We start from the raw sequence: 16,826 nt of genomic DNA on the forward strand, positions 1-16,826 counted from the left end.
AATATTAACTACCAAATTTTGGAAGGCATTTAAGATATTCTAAAAGTGTCTTCACAATTAAACAAAAAGACACCTTCAGTCTAACCACTGTTTATTTCCTACTTCTTAAAAAACTGAAGTTAAAAACAAATTTGGCAAATTGTAATTTTTCTTCCAACATGACCTTTGGTTGACATTCTCTGGGATATTTTGACAAATAAGAATCTGGCAAAAGACCAAAGTTAGATACCTTTGAGGTCACATACCTTTATGATCACACCTCTTTGTCTTCATCATCTGTTGTTTGGGAACATACCGTAGTTACCCCCAAATGCCACTTTGAAAAAAATCTTCTTGGCTTAACCTTAGCCCAACCCAGCCAATCCTCCAAATCAACCCAGCAGCAATTCTGGCAGACCTTGGAGAAATGGAACACCAGGCTGTTGTTCATGGGCTGTTTCCACTGGAGCATACTACATTTTACAGGGGAAAGATGATTAGTCGTTTAGAAGGTCTACTCCTTGAGCAGTGAAATATTATAGTGCAGCCTGACATTTTAACATAACTTCAAAATTCTTGACTAAATAAATTCCTAAACTTTACATTCAGTTACTGTTCTCCACCTGCTTACAATTAGTCATCCTGCACTGCAACTCTCCTGGCCAGAATTGGAGCAGGTGGGACTACAAAGAAAAACCCAAAGAAGTTCAGTGGGTCCTGGAGCTGAGGACAGGTAAGGAGGAAGAGCCCAGCCTGACAGTGGTTCTTTGTCTATTCCCCTTTTCAAGTTCCTCTGCCCCATTTAACTGTCTTCCACTAGCTGCCTTGCCTTTCCTCATTTAAGAGATCTTCCTGGCCACCATTAATTCTCAAATGCTGCCCAAACATCCCCAATTTTTCATCCTTCTGCTAACACTGGCCCCTCAGGTGCTAAACACAGTCATGTGCTTCTAAGGGCTCAAAGTTAAAAGTCACATTTTATCAAGTACCTTTTTGATGTCAGGCTCAGAATTAGGCCGTGGGTATCAGGAAGGGAACTAGACCCACTCTCTACCTTCAAGGTCATGGAAGAAACAGTTATACACACAAGGGTCTACACTGCATTAAGTTTTTATGTGAGAGCACGAAATGTGGATTTACCCTGAATTGATGCACTAAGGGAGGCTAAATTTTAACACCCTTCAATACTACCAAACCTAATCAGGTACAAGACAACAAAAATTTTCCAAAAATATCTGGGTGTGTGTTGAATTTGAGGTAGGACTGCTTTCCAGGGAACACTAACAGTGGAACAAGTATATTTCTAGAAGAAGTTTGTATGTTAGGAGAAAGTGAGATCAAGTTTGTGAAAGAGGTGCATTGTGGGAGGTTTCGGGACATGCTATGTTTCTGTTTATCTCAGTAAATTCTTTGCTCAGAGATAAGAAGGAAGTATGAAATGAGTTTGGTTCACAAATATGGGAGGCAGAACATGAACAAATGCATTTCTAAGTGCTTATCTTGGCGAAGAGCAATGCAGTGTGGCCTCTTTGCAAGTCAATACGTAGAACCATAGAGAAAGAATTGGTGAGGCCTAAGGTCATCCTTTTCCCCAACATGCTTGTAAAGCATTTGGAAAAAAATATGATATTCCCTTGAAATTTTATAAAGACTGCTCTTTGTAACATTATTATATGTCCTTCCCATGGAAAGTTCTCCCCATTCAATCTTTTTTTCATTACTAGCAACCAAAGACACATATTTGCAACCTAATTCTAGGGTTGAAGGCCATGAACTTGAAAGACAATTTTCAAAGTTGCATGTTTCAACCTATAATAAAAATGTTTTTGAAAAATGGGCTAGAAATAGCACAGATCCCACAAAGGGTGTGGCAACCCAGGCCAACTGGGGGATACAGGAATAGGGTGAGAGGAAACTTCAAAGTTTCCTCTGGAGGCTGGTCTCTCTTCATTCTTCTTTTACTCATTCCTTGCTCATTAATGGAATATTTATTATGAGCCACTTCTCCTTCTCCATGCCGGTCACTGTACTATGTACTGGGATGTAGAGATGAATCAACAGTTCAACTGAGCTCCTCAAGATACTCTTCATCTAAGGCTGAGAACAGGAAGGTACATGATATAATAGAGTATCAATTAGAGTATAATAGAGTATAATAGAGGAAGACACAAACCAGGACAGGCACCAAGCCCCAAGGCATACAAAGGAGAGTGTACCTCCTTCACTAAAGTGAAGGGAGTCAAGGAAAGCTTCTTGGAAGAAAGAACATTTGAGTTGAATCTTGACAGTGTTAAAAGATTTTCCTACGTGGAAGAGAGACATGACAGAAGAGAGAAGTATATACAAAGGACTAGAGATAGGACACCTCACAAAATGCTGGGAAACAAGAATAACTCAGAACAGCTCTCTTCTTTCCTACCATCTTTGTATCACTAATGATGATGGTGATGATTTTAACTTTCTCATAACTCAATTCAGGCTGGTTATGAACTTACATGTCCCACTGGGGGTCTACCAACTACCACAGAACTACCCTTGTGTATGAATTACCTCTTTGTACAGGCTTTGCTGCTCTTGAGGTTTGCTTCCACAGTGTATCTGTGGGCTGGTTGAAAGTGACCATCCAACACTGGGAAGGACCTACTGACCCTGGGTTTGCCCTTTGGTAAGCCAGAAGGAACAGAATTCTAGCCAGCCTTGAGGTTGTCTAGCTATTGTGTCTGCCTCCCAGATTCCCAGCAAAGACCAGGAGGCCACCATGGCTGGTGAGGAAGAGCTTGGAAACAGCTTTCTCTGGACATTGAGAAGGAAGGGCCTTTAAGTGCTGACCATGTCCTCAGGAGAGTGTAATTCCACATCACACCGGCAAGGAGTCATAAGAACAAGACTGTGTTTTGTTCAGTCAATGTGCCACAAATTCTCCAACTACGAAGAAAAAAGGACGAAGAAATGTAATTTAAGTTCTTAGAAAGTAGGGCAAAATTTCATTACAACATTTTAAAGGCAAAACTAAACAAAGCCAGCACCTTGCCTAAGCATAATGCAGCATGACCTATGATTAAACTGACTCCTTGGCCTGCTTCTGTGCCAGGGCTATCATGTGCATTATTATAGGCCATAGAAATGGCCAATATTGATATTAATCTGCTTGTTAATCATTAACTTATCTAAATATAATTTTTTTATGTTTTAAACAGCTTTATTGACATATAATTTACACATCAGAAGTTTCACTGCCCCCCACTAAAATTTGCCTCAGATTAAACATACCGTTCGATGATCTTCAGTAAAATTAAATTTAGAGTCATCGCCACAATCCCATTTTAGAACATTTCCATCACCCCAAAAAGATCCCTCATGCCTATTTGCAGCCAAACCACTTTTCCACTTCCATCTTGAGGCAACCACTAATCTACTTGCTGTCTCTATAGGTTTGCCTTTTCTGGACATTTGGTATAAATGGAATCTATAACAATAGATCTTTTGCATCTGGCTTTTTCCAATCAGCATAATGTTTTTGAGGTTCATCCATGTTGTAGTGGGTATCAATAGTTCATACCGTTTTATTGCTGAATAATATTTCATTATATGGGCATTATGGACATATCACATTTTATCTATTATATTTTTGCCTTAAATTCTATTTTACTTGACATTATTAGAGCCACTATAACTTTTAAAAAATATATGTATTTTATTTTTTTTAATTTTTTTAAATTTATTTATTTTGAGAGAGAGAGAGAGCAGGGGAGGAGCAGAGAGATAGGGAGAGAGAATCCCAAGCAGGGTCCACAATGTCTGTGCAGAGCCCAACGCGGGTCTTGAACTCACGAACTGCGAGATCAGGACTTGTGTTAAAATAAAGAGTCATATGCTTAACCAACTGAGCCACCCGGGTATCCCATGCCACTATAACATTTTTATGGTTACTGCTTTCATGATACATACACACACAGGTACACAGATATATATATATATACATATATATATATACATTACATATATACATATGTATATACATATATATACATATATATACATATATATACATTTGTCATATATACATATATATGTCATATATACATATATATATACATTTTTTAAATATTATATTTTTTAAAGTTCTAGATTTACAGAAAATTTACAAAAATTGTAAAATACAGAGTTTCCACACAACTCACATTAATTTTCCCCTATTATTAACATCTTACATTGGTATGGTACATTTATTAAAATTAATAAACTAATACTGATACACTATTATTAATTAAAGTCCATTCTTTAATCAGATTTCCTCAGTTTTTCTTTGTCCTCTTCTGATTCAGGATCCCATCCAGGAGGCCACATTACATTTGTTTATCATGTCTACTCATTCTCCCCTTGACATGAGAGTTTCTCAGACTTTCTTTGTTTTTGATGACTTTAACATATCTGAGGCATCCTGGCCAGGTACTTAGGTCATACTTAGGTCAGCACCTCTTACCCAACCCCCTTCAGTGAGGTTGTTTACACATTTTTAAGACATACAAGAGAGACAGTGTTGTCACATACTGGATTCAATCTTGGGATTCCTCTACCTCCTAAATGATTTTTTAATAGTTGTATAATTGAAGTTCACTCTCTTGGCTCTAAAGTTTTGACAAATGCATAGTGTCCTATATCCACAATTATATTACCACACAAAATTCTTTCAACACCCTAAAAAATTCCCTGTACTTCATCTACTGGGACTTCCCCTGCACTCCCATCTCCTGTCAACTCTGATCTTTTTTACTGTCTCTAGTTTTCTCTTTTCCAGATTGTCATATATTAGAATCATAGAGTATGAAGCCTTTTAAAAATGGTTTATTTTGCTTAGTATATGCATTTAAAATTTATCATGCCTTTTTATGGCTTCATGTCTTTCTATCACTGAATAACATTTCACTCCACAGTTTACCTATTCACCTATTAAAGGACATTTTGGTTGTTTTCAGCTTTTGGCCATTGTAAATACAGCTACTATAAACATTCATGTGCAGGTTTTTTGTGACATAAGGCTTCAGATCAGTTGGATAAATATCTAGGAGCACATTGCTGGCTCATAAGATTATGTTTAGCTTTATAAGAAACTGCCAAACTGTCTTCCAATGAGTCCATTTCTATGTACCCACCAGCAATAAATGAGAGTTCCTATCGCATCCTTACCAGCAACAAACAGGTATTGTCAGTTTCCAATATATGTTTGTCAAATGCTTTTACTTTCAACATATTTGTTGAAATTTTATTCGGATTTATATCATGCATTTTTTGTATTTCTGTTCTGCTTTTATTGCTTTTATTGTATTTAATATTTTCTAGTGCACCACTTAAATTCATTTGTAGGATGCTGTTATGAACTAAATGTTTGTGTCCCCCTAATGTTCATATGTTGAAGCTCTAATCCTCACTATGATGGTATTTAGAGGTGGGGCCTTTGTAAGGTAATTAGGTTTAAATGAGGTCATGAGGAAGGGCCTCCATATTGGGATTCATACCCTTATAAGAAGAGGAAAAGAGACCAGAATGCTTTCTCTCTGCCATGTGAGGACAAGCAGCCATCTGTAAGCCAGGAAGAAGGTTCTCATCAGGAACTCAATCTGCAAGTACCTTGATCTTGGACTTATTCTCCAAAACTGTGAGAAACAAGTATCTGTTGTTTAAGCTGTTCGGTAAAGGGTATTTTATTACAGCAGCTTGAGCGGAGTAATACAGATGTCTTTTACTATATACATATATATAATATGTATATATATATATATATATATATATATATATATATATATATATATATATTAGTTATTTTCTGGCATTATTTCTTAAATATTTTTCTTCCTCTTTCTCTCCTCTACTTCTGAAACACTTATGTTGGATCACTTGTTGGTACTCCTCAGGTCTCTGAGACTCTGTTCATTTTTCTTTCTGTAATTTCTCATAATTCTTGATGTATCTTCACTTTCACTGATTCATTTTATTCTGCCAGCTGAAATTTGTTATTGAGCCCCTTTAGTGAAATTTTCAATTATTGTACTTTTCAATTCCAGAATTTGTTTGATTGTTTAAATAATGTGTATTTCTTTATTGATATCCTCTATTTGACTAATCACTATTATATTTCTCTTTATTTTTTAAGGTACTGGTTCCTTTAAACATGCTCATAATAATTGCTTTGAAGTCTTCCTCTGCTAAGTTCAATATATGGCCCCCTCAGAGAAAGTTTCTATTGATTGCTTTTGTAGGAGAAACAAAAAATTTTACCTCTACTCTCTTAGAGTCTCCAGTTGGGCCTGAGAATTAAATTGATATAACACACATTAACAAGAGAAATACAAATTTATTTAATATTAGTTTTACATGACACGGGAGACTACATAGTGAAATAAAAACCCAAAGCAGTGATAAAACCTAAATGCTTATATACTGACTGCATTGAATGAAGGGTGGCAATTGTGGAAAAGCAATTAAAATAAATGACGAGAACAAAGGAATATTGAGAGTTATTTTAACAAGGTTGCTTTGTAGAGGATTCTCCTGGTCTTGACTCCCATTTCTGGTGACAAGGATGTTTCTTTCCTCCTGATATAGGGAAGGCAGCTCTACTTTCTGCTTCCAGAAGGAAAAAGGAAAAACAGAGTTCCCTTCTTACACTCACTATTTTTTAAGTTCCTTTAACTCAAAAATAATCAATATGCCAAGACAACTTCTTTCGGGGTGGCATGTCCTGAACCCTTTATTTCTCCCATCTGAGAAATTCCCCAAAGTTTCACATATTAAAAGCTGAGCTGTTGACTGTGCAGAGAAGAAATGGTTAGTAACTGACTGGCAAGGAATCTTTAAAGGAAGAGTAGAACATAGATTGGAACAAGAATGAATAAGCAGAAAAGAAAAAAATCTAAGCACATTTCTCCATATTCCATTAAACCAGTCTCCCATCCTTGGGAATAGTCCAATCCAATTAAAAAAAAAAAAATAGTTGAGCCTCATACATCTGATGGAGAGTGTTTATCTTGTCCTTTAAAGGTGCAGATTAGACACTATTTTCCCATGTGATTTACACAGGAACAGCATTCCCCACCAGTAATTGCATGAGCTCCTCCTAACTGGGCCATCAGTGTGTCCAGGGCACATTTGTGGAATGAAACAGAGGCTAGACTATTAACTTCCATTTGAAGTGCTTCCAATGTTTGCACACTGAAGTTTGAACTCCGTTTCTATTATTATGGAAAGATTACAAACTGCCTTTTCCAGCTCAGCACTACCAAAGCCTGGGAAAAGTGGTCTCGATGCTGAAAAGAATTTAGAATTGTGGGTCTTCTAGGACATTGTGCCTAGTACACTTAGTATGTCTATGCGGCAGTACTTTATAAACAAAGGTGCCCAAGTTTGCGATTTGGCTTACATTTGAAGTAGAGCACCTGGTGACAGAAGGCATCAGGTATCCAAGTCCATATTGTCCTGCCCATTTTTGAATCCTTCATATACCTCATCAAATAGGATCGGAATGAAATTTTTGATGCATCAAGTTGGTGTTTGGTGTGTTTTGTCATCTGTCATCTGTCATCTGTTACCTCCCATTTTCCATGCATTTATATCCATCCATAGGAACAGAATAGATTGTGAAGTATCTGATATAGAAGACTTATAGTTCAGGTTTGGCAGTTATGAGACTTGGTTTTGTTACCTGGCTAAAATACTGTCACCTAGTCCATAATTCTGGTCTAGCCATATGTAATCTTGGGTGTTGGGGAGCATAATTAGGGGAGCAACTAAGCCACCCCAGACCGCATAAGGGTGGCCTGTGAGCTAGCTGTAACATCTAGTGATTTGACACGTGTTTGTACTGTAAGAGTCAGTGCCAGGGCCATCTATGACCTTTGTGAGGCTTGAAGACATCACCTAGGGAGCCAAACCAGAGTTTTACTGTAATATTGCCTTGGTATGTCACCTAGGAAGGATCTAGCACCATTCCTGTTTTCAACACAGAGGGAAAAATTCCCTTCTAATGACTTTACCTGAGCAAAGAACAGTCCTTGAGAATCTTTAAATGTTTTCTCATGTCCGATTAGCAGAAGGGGAAACAAAGTAATATTGTTTTCGTGGATATGGATACCATACCCTGTCATATATCCATTTTTCAGAGGTAGTTCATATGGGCAGGAACAAAAATCAGTTCAGGTTCTTTTGCATGATCTAGAGGTTGACATGACCAATAGCCAGACTAGTTAGTTAATGTGGCCAGTGTTTGGAAAACCAGAGTAAGGGAATGTCAGGTCTATGCTTGACCTGTTGAAAAACACAGTGAGGGTTAATAAGAGCAAGACACAATTTGAGAAAAAGGCCATAGTGGAGGAACAGAGGGAGAATAAGACTGAGATAAGCAATCTTTAGTAAGCCTTTAAGTAAATGGTCAAAGAAAGAGGAGGCTTCACTTAAAGTAACAGTGTTGTTTTACTTTGTTTTATTTTTTGTTTTTGTAGACTAGGAGACTTAGTAGAAAGAGAAAATAGATGAAAGTATAGTTTCTAATCCATGTTCTTGGGGAAAGCTGTTTACTTCATGATATCATATGCTTCTTGGGCTTGGGAATTGATCCTAGAAATCCTTACTGTAAGGTTACCTGTAGGAATGGTCTTCCAGTTGTCTTGGGAGTGCTGATCTGGGTTTAGTTTGGCATAGCTTATAGGAATTCAGGAGGATTTTTCTTTTGTTTTGATGGCAGTGTAAATGGTTACTGTACTTGATAAGGTCATTCTCAGTGAGATGACAGTGTGTACTATCTTCTAAAAACCTTGCTCTATCCACCTTCCCGGTGGAAATGGATGGTAAGGGATGTTTGGAGGTTGTGACTTTTTTTTTTTTTTTTTTTTTTTTTTTTTTTACCTATTGATGATCTGTTCCAAGTATCCTAACTAATTCTTGTATATAGCTAATCATAATCTCACATTGCTCACTAAAGTCCCCATAATATTCACTCAGTCTGGGAATGGAAGGTTTAGAGATGCCAGTAGGCATAGGGCAACCGAACTTTACTTTTCAAAAGGGGATAAACCATGTCCCCTATTTGGAGTATTCTAGATTTTTATAAGGGTAAGAGATAATATTTAAGTCCATTTTCTTGACAGACTTTTCCTAAAATCCTTTTTATGTCTTGAGTTTTATGTTCCAGTTGTCCTATGATTGAGGTATGAAATGAGTACCTCAGAGGTTTTGCAAGCAGCAACTTATTTCTGCTGTCAAATGAGTTCTTTGATCTGATTCAATCCATAAAATAATGCCAAAACAAGGAAAAATCTAAGTTATTAATTTCTTTACTATTGTTGTGGCATCAGCACATCTAGTTCAATAGCATTCAGTCCATCCACTAAACACATAGACAAGTACCATTCAATGGGAATGGCCTAAAGCTGGAGGCAAATCTGTAAAATCCATTTGGAGTACTGCAAGGGGCAATGTGGGCCTTGGAAGACTTCCTAAAGCAAGTTGGTTTCTTCTAAAACTTTGGTGACATTTACAAGCAGTACACTGGGAAATAATTTGGTCAGAAATTGTGTGGATGCCAGAACAGAACCAATTATCTTTTAATTCCATTACTATCCCCCATCTGCACATATGTCCCCATTGATGGGAGATAAGTGCAAGCCGAAAGGTCAAAAGAAAAAGGACCACAGAAGTTCGCTTAGCGCAATGTATAATCTGGTTAATTACTGGGCACGCTTTTGTATTCACTGTCTTTGTCAGACTTGGGGACATTTGATAAACAATAATATCAATCAAAGACAAGGCAAGTTTATAAATTGGGTAGTGATAAAATAGGGGGTCTATTTCAGGCTGTATGTTTAGCACCTTTGTCAGCCGTATTATTTCCTAGAGATACAGTATTGGTCTCCTTAGTATGAGGTGGACAATGAACATTTTTAGTAGGGAGGTGTATAGCCTATAGTAGGACCAATCATATGCCCATTGGCAATAGGACTACCAACAGAGGTTAACAATCTGAGGTTTCTACATTGTGCCAACAGCATGGCTGACTCCAAAAGCATGTCTGGAGTCAATGTAAATAGTAGTTTTTCCTTTCATCAGTGTGCAAGCTTTAGTAAGATCTGTAAGTTTAGCAATTCAGTCTGATTTTACAGTGGGCAAAGAGTATGCCTTGTGTTTCATGTGGGGAACCTAAGGCATAACCAGTTATTATGTTTCCCCAGAAATGTCATTGACAAGAGTCACCGCAAAATGGAAGTAAGTCTGGGTTGTCTAAAGGGGCATCTAAGAAGCTTTCTGGTGGCTTTGGGACCAATTCTATAGTCACAAGGCAGTCACATGGAATCATCAGGGAGCAATAGAATAGTCAGATTTAAAGTGTTACAATGATGTAAGATGATGGAAAGACTGTTAGTAGGGCTTGTTCATAGGTGGTCTGTGGCCATGTAGAGATGCTGTGTCTTATGCACTTGTGAGAGAGCAGACACAGCATGGGGAGCATAGAAGTGAACAGGGGAGCCTAATGTAAGAGTACTGGCCTCGTCAATTAGGGCAGCTGTCGCAGCTACCACAGATACCACACACAGGTACAGGACCATGCCTGCTGCTACAGGGTCCAACCGATATGAGAAATATGCTTTAGGACATATCTGAAAGGTAAAAGGTGGTTCTATAGCAATCCCATTATTTTCATGGCAATATAGCTGAAAAGGTTTGTCAAAATTAGGTAAGTTGAGATCTGGGGGTGTGACAATGTTCATTTCAGAGCTTCAAAGAAAATTAATGCCTCTGCAGGGAGTGGGGGAGCCCCAGGAAATGGGCTTTGAGGTGGTATGGTGGGGAGAGCATGCAGGAGTTTAGCAAAAGCAACAAAGTTAAGAATCCATTGGTGACAATAGCCCGCTGCCCCTAGAAATATATGTGGTTGCATTTTTTTAGGGAGAGGAATGGACAAAATTGAGTCAAGGCATTTTGGAGTTAGCTTTTGAGTGCCTGAGATATCTCATGTCCTAAGTAGGTCACAGTTGTTTGTACCCATTGAAGTTTAGACTCTGGGAGGCTTTATGGCTGCTTTTAGTGCCTTTAGGAGAATGAGAGAATCTATAAGAGCACTGTGTGCAGTTTAGTTACAGAGTAAAAGGTCATCAACATACTGAACAAGTGTGGAGCCTCAGGTAAAGGCTACAGAATCTAAGTTGGCTTTAAGGACTTGGAAGAATATTGAGGGAGACTCAAAATATCCCTCAGGGATGTGAGTCTCCATGTCAACTGTCTCCCTCTAAAAATAAATGCAAAGAGAAACTGCAAGTCAGAATGCAATGGAATTGAAAAGAGGGCTCAGCAGACATCAATTACTGTAAACCAGGCTGCGTCAGCAGGAATCAAGGTAAGAATGGTAGCTGGATTAGAAACTACGGGTGGCGAGGAATTACAAAGGAGTTTATACCCTTAGATCTTGTACAAATGGGCAGATTTCATTCCCATTTGAATAAAATCCGCCCCCCCTTTTTTTTGGCAAGATTAGGATGTTACAGGGTGAGGAAGTAAAGATAAGAACACCCTGCTATAAAAAAAAAAAAGTCTATTATAGGTTCAATTCCTAATTCTGCCTCTCCTGAGGGGTATACTGGGCTACTAATAGGAAAAATGTGTTCTTTTTCCAGGAAACTTGCACAGGATCTACACTCACTCAGTGCAATCCAGTCTCATTTGCATGTGAGGCCCAAAGAGTAGTGGTGCAAATTTTAAGGTAGCATCTTCTTCAGAGGATTTTAATTTGAGACAGGTTTTCATTAAGGAAAGTAGCAAGCTTGAGGTTTAGTCCAAGGGCATGGAAATAAAAATGCCTTCCTTACAGCATTGTATGGTGGCATTAAGTTACACACCACATCCCTAACTAAAAGATCACTGGTAAGGATTCAGAAATAAGAAAGGCATGAGGGGTATTAAGAGGGACTAAGGATATTGGGGTGGCCTGAGATATGGGTAATGGAATACATTGTCCAGACACTCCAGCAGCTTAAATAGAATCAGAGATGACAGCGATAATCCTGAGTGAGTGGTAGAGAGAACCGCACCAGTGTTACTTAAGAAGTACAGTTTCCAGGGGTGCCTGAGTGACTCAGTAGGTTGAATATCCAACTCTTGATCTCAGCTCAGGCCATGATCTCGTGGTTTGTGGGATCAAGCCCCACATTGGGCTCTGTGACCTGACAGTGAGGAGCCTGCTTGGGATTCTTTCTATCCCTCTCTCTCTCTCTCTGCCCGTACCAGTGCTCTCGCACGTACTCTTTCTGTCAAAATAAATAAATAAACTTTAAAAACAATATACAGCTTCCAATCCTCAATTTTAAATTTAATAGTAGGTTCTGAGGTGTGACTGAGAATTAGTTTATCTCATCAATTAGTGGGGTATCATCCTACAGGCAGAGAAAAATGGACCTTCTGAGGGTGCTGGTGTTTAGGGAAATTGTCTGAGCTTCCTTTTACTTAAGTTCAGGATAATTGTTTTTCTGAGGTCCTAGTTTTTCACAATATCTACAGAAGTCTGGAGGCAAATAGGGAAGGCCCTGTGATTGATGAGAAAAATGAGTGGACTCTGAGTTACTCTTAGAGTCATCATTTTTGTTCTTGTAAAGACTCGATATGCACAGCAACAGCTGTTGATTTTAATATTTTTGTCTTATTTTCCTATAAGCCATTTTCAAAGACTTACGTAGCTATATCAATAATAATACTGATACCTGCCCAGCCAGTGACACTATTTTGGGTTTGTCTCTTTATATCAGAGAGACTAAGGCAGAAATTCAAAGATTTCTATATTCTGGTGTTTCAGGGTTTAATGTAATGTTTGTAGAAAGTGTACCACAAAGGTCTTAGGATGTTCCCCTTCCTTTTGAGTGCATCATTCAACTTTAAAACCGACTACCTTAGAGGAAAAGACCTCTATTATCCCCACTATCAAGCTCTGACTATTGGCCTGGATGAGTCACTTGCAGGAGAGTCTGGGAGAAGTTCTGGCTACCTGTTTCCTCTGTTGGGGGTGATTTTCTTCCTGGGACCATCTAGCCTATCTCACAACTACCATATAACCATGGCTTGGAAGAATAACCCTGAATAGCCAGTCAAGGTCCCTGTGAATGGAGGTGTGAAAGGCCACACATCTTTCTAACTCATCTCTAAATGTGGCAGGATCAGGGCACCTGTGTGGCTCTGTTGTTTAAGTGTCTAACTCTTGATTTTGGCTCAGGTCATGATCTCACAAGTACATGAGTTTGAGCCCCACTTCAGGCTCTGTACTGGCAGTGTAGAGCCTGCTTCAGATTCTCTCTCTCTCCCTCTTTCTCTGCCCCTCCCCCACTCTTGCTCTCGAGTGTGTGCGCTCTCTCCCTCTCTCTCGGTCTCAAAATAAATAAACCTAAAAAAAAATTAGAGGTGCCTGAGTGGTTCAGTCAGTTACGCATCTGATTCTTGATTTTGGCTCAGGTCATGATCTTGGTGGTTCATGGGCTGAAGTCCTGCATTGGGCTCTGTACTGGCAGCAAGGAGCCTGCTTGGAATTCTCTCTCTCTCCCCCACTCCTCCATTCATGCTGTCTCTGTCTCTAAAAATAAATAAATAAACTTTAAAAAAATTTTTAATTAAAAATTTAAGTTCGGTAGGATCTTCCGGAATTAGAGGCAAAATAGCATACTTTGGAATTCTTTGGACCTGCTGTCCAAGGTACATGGATTCTCTGTGGGAGGGGTCCAGGATACACCCACAGGGTGGGGCACTGCATAGAAAGCCCTAGAGTTGACTGAGTTTGTTTTACTGAGCTGGGGGTAGTAGGAGGAGGTGTAAATTATGGCAAATTTATTTCCTGGCTGTCAGCATTTACATAAGTAACCTGTATATTCCAGGCCTGGAGATCAGGCCAGAGTGCTCTCTGTATATCTTGCAGGGAAAGGCAAGATATATGTTTAAGAGATTTTGAGGGTAAGTTGAAGGAGTTTTGAGAGTTAACAGAATTTGCTAAGAAGATAAGGTCAGATTTTAAGAAGAAGGGTTTGAGGGAGGGACTCAGAGATTCAGTAGATCATCTGAAGGGTCAGGGACAAGAAGTTGGGGGTACAGGGAGTATAAGTGGGTGGAGAAGGAAGATTTAAGTGGGTATGGATTAAAATTTTTGTTTTAAGTTTGATAAGGCTAGGCATTACATGCCATTGTGTCCACTATTTTTTTAAAGTGTATTTATTTATTATTTTGAGAAAGAGAGAGAAAGTGCAAGCGGGGAGGAGGCAGAGAGGGGGTGAGGAGGGAAAGAATATCCCAAGCAGGCTCTGAACTGTCAGTGCATGGTTCCAGCCCATGAACCGCCAGATCATGACCTGAGCCAAAGTTGGACACTTAATGGACTAAGCCACGCAAGTGCCCCAGTTGCGTCCTCTTTTTAATTTGATCTTCCCAGAAGTACTGATAAGACATTTGTTTAGTATGAGAGCTCTCTAAAATTTTTTCAAATATAGAAGTTTCTCCAATTCAAACAATCCATTATCTGCCCATTGACAAGTAGGATCTTCAAGGTTATATTTATTTCAGTAGTCACTCAATCCAATAAGCCTTTTTATGGAAAGATCCAGAGGTCACTTTCCAAGCATGGATGTAAGATGCAGCCCCACGATCCAAAAAGTTCACTTCCAGAGTGACCCTAAGTAAGTAAAGATCTTCAGCAAAGATCTTCATTGTCACAAATGATAATAGTGTTTGTGAAAACCATGTCTCCAATGTCCCATAAGAACATGAAATTGCCCCAGTCCCAGACCTACTCATTTGTGACACAGGATAGGCAATACTTGCATGGGACTTCCCTCACACTAACAAGGCAATGAAGGTTAAGGTGACTGGGCCTTTTATTAAGACCAGTTCCCCTGAGAACTGGCATGGTTAGACAAAGAGAATGCTGCTTGTCACTTCTTGTTTTAGGTTTCCAGACTGTTGGCTGGCCACCTGATAAAAACCCCACCACCTGTGCCCTACCCGCCCCCCCCAACACTGGCAGAGACCAAAGAGGATATTCTCAGTAGTCACAAGCTAAGATCTCAGGACATAAAACAAGATGAAAGGAGAAGATCAGCCAGTTGTTGGGTTTTTAGTTTGTGACCCACAGCAAAGTTTGTCCAAACAGATACTGACTTGATGAGAACTATAAACTTAGCAGTCTATGAGACCAGCTCAAACAACAGGCTTCTTGGACCTATGTTTGTATTTTACCCTATAATTCTCCTCCTTATGACAAGTGACACAAAAGACAGAAACGAAGAAAAACAATGACCATCTCTGGGAGGAAGGAAATCAATCAAAAACAAGAGTATTTGGAAAGTACTGGAGTTGCTACACCCCAAGAACTAGGAAAACAAATGTTTTCCTCTGCCAGTGTGAACTTGGAAAGAGAAAAGGACAAGAGGAGACTCTTCCCACTCTCATCTAACTGGAACGTACAGGCGGAGATCTGGGAGACTGACATGTAAGAACTCTTTACCTACTGCAGACTTTGTCAATGTCCCGGGCTCTGTCAGCTGCGATCCCTGTAGTGAACAATGTCCCAGCCAGTACAATCCCATTCTCATCTCCAGAAACTGTTGGGGAGGCAAAAGCTTTATCTCTACCCTCTTAAGGTTTCTGGGTGGGCCTGCCTAAGAATTAAATTTACATATGACCAATTAACAGTAGAAAAACATACAAATTTATTTAATGTTAGTTTATATGACATGGGCACCTTCATAAGGAAAAGAAGACCCAAAGAAGTAGCAAAACCTAAATACTTATATACTGGGTTGAACAAGAATGGCAATTGTGGAAAAGTAAAATAAATAAGGATACTGAAAGAAGATAAGAGTTATTTTAACAAGGTGGGCTTGTACAGAATTCTCGTGACCCTGACTTCCACTTCTGGTGATAAGGATGTTTCTTTCCTCCTGGCATAGGGAGGGCAGTTCTCTCATGGTCCTTCAACTTCTGCTGTCAGGAGGAAAAGGGGTAATCAGACTGTCTTTCTTGCACCTGCTATTTTTAAGTGCCTTTAATTCAAAATAATCAAAATGCCAAGTTGGCATATTTTGGGGTGGCATGTCATGAACCCATTCATTTTTCTTCCTGTGTATGGGCACACTTTCCTGGGTTTATATTTGTTGATTTTGCTCTTTTTTTGCATATAATTTTTTAAATTGGAAATTCTACATAATATATGGTAGCAACTCTGGATTCATATGCCCTCCAGGGGTAGTTGTTGTTGCTGATTTTTTTGTTTAATGACTTGCCAGGATTAACTCTGTAGAGTCTGTCTTCCCAATAGTGTGCAGCAATCAATGTTTGCTCTTTTTTTTTTTTAATGTATTTTTGTTTTATTTTTTAAGCCTGGCTCCCTAGGGGTCAGCACAGCTGAATGGTCAGCCAGTGATTGATTAGAGGTTATGCATTAACATCTTGTAAGGCTTCCACTCTTTGCCAATGGGGCTGTGTGTATTTAAGGAGTGTAATCAAAGTTCAGGCAGTTTACAGGTCTGCTCTAGCTTATTCTTCTCACATACTCAAGGCTTCACATTCATCAGAGGCAAGTAGATAGCCAAGGCCCTATCTGATCTTTCCTCTGTGTGAGTATATCCTGGAGCATGAATACATTCTTCCAAATCACCATGGTAAGTGAACACTTTTGAAGGCCCACTATCACTATCTCAATCTCTGGATTTCCCTTTGAATTTTCTGGCTGGTCTGTCAGTCTACTGCTTATCCAAGCAGTATTGTGATCTCAGGCTAGCTGCAATATTGTCCTTCTTAAATTGTTTGCTATTATTCCTGGATTTTCCTATCAT

General features: G+C 39.0%; 1 long non-coding RNA gene across 1 annotated transcript in view; it reads right to left on the minus strand.

Annotated features, from left to right (window-relative positions):
* Positions 1-1,073: 1,073 nt before the first annotated feature.
* The window catches only part of LOC109266701 (uncharacterized), a 65,358-nt gene continuing 49,605 nt past the window's right edge, over positions 1,074-16,826 (minus strand). The window contains exon 4 of the long non-coding RNA XR_002079832.2: positions 1,074-2,904. This is a non-coding gene — a long non-coding RNA (uncharacterized LOC109266701). The remainder of the gene's footprint in view (positions 2,905-16,826) is intronic.

This window comes from Panthera pardus, unplaced genomic scaffold, assembly GCF_024362965.1.
Source record: "Panthera pardus isolate Hobbes unplaced genomic scaffold, ASM2436296v1 HiC_scaffold_11, whole genome shotgun sequence".
Classification (NCBI taxonomy): Eukaryota; Metazoa; Chordata; class Mammalia; order Carnivora; family Felidae; genus Panthera; species Panthera pardus.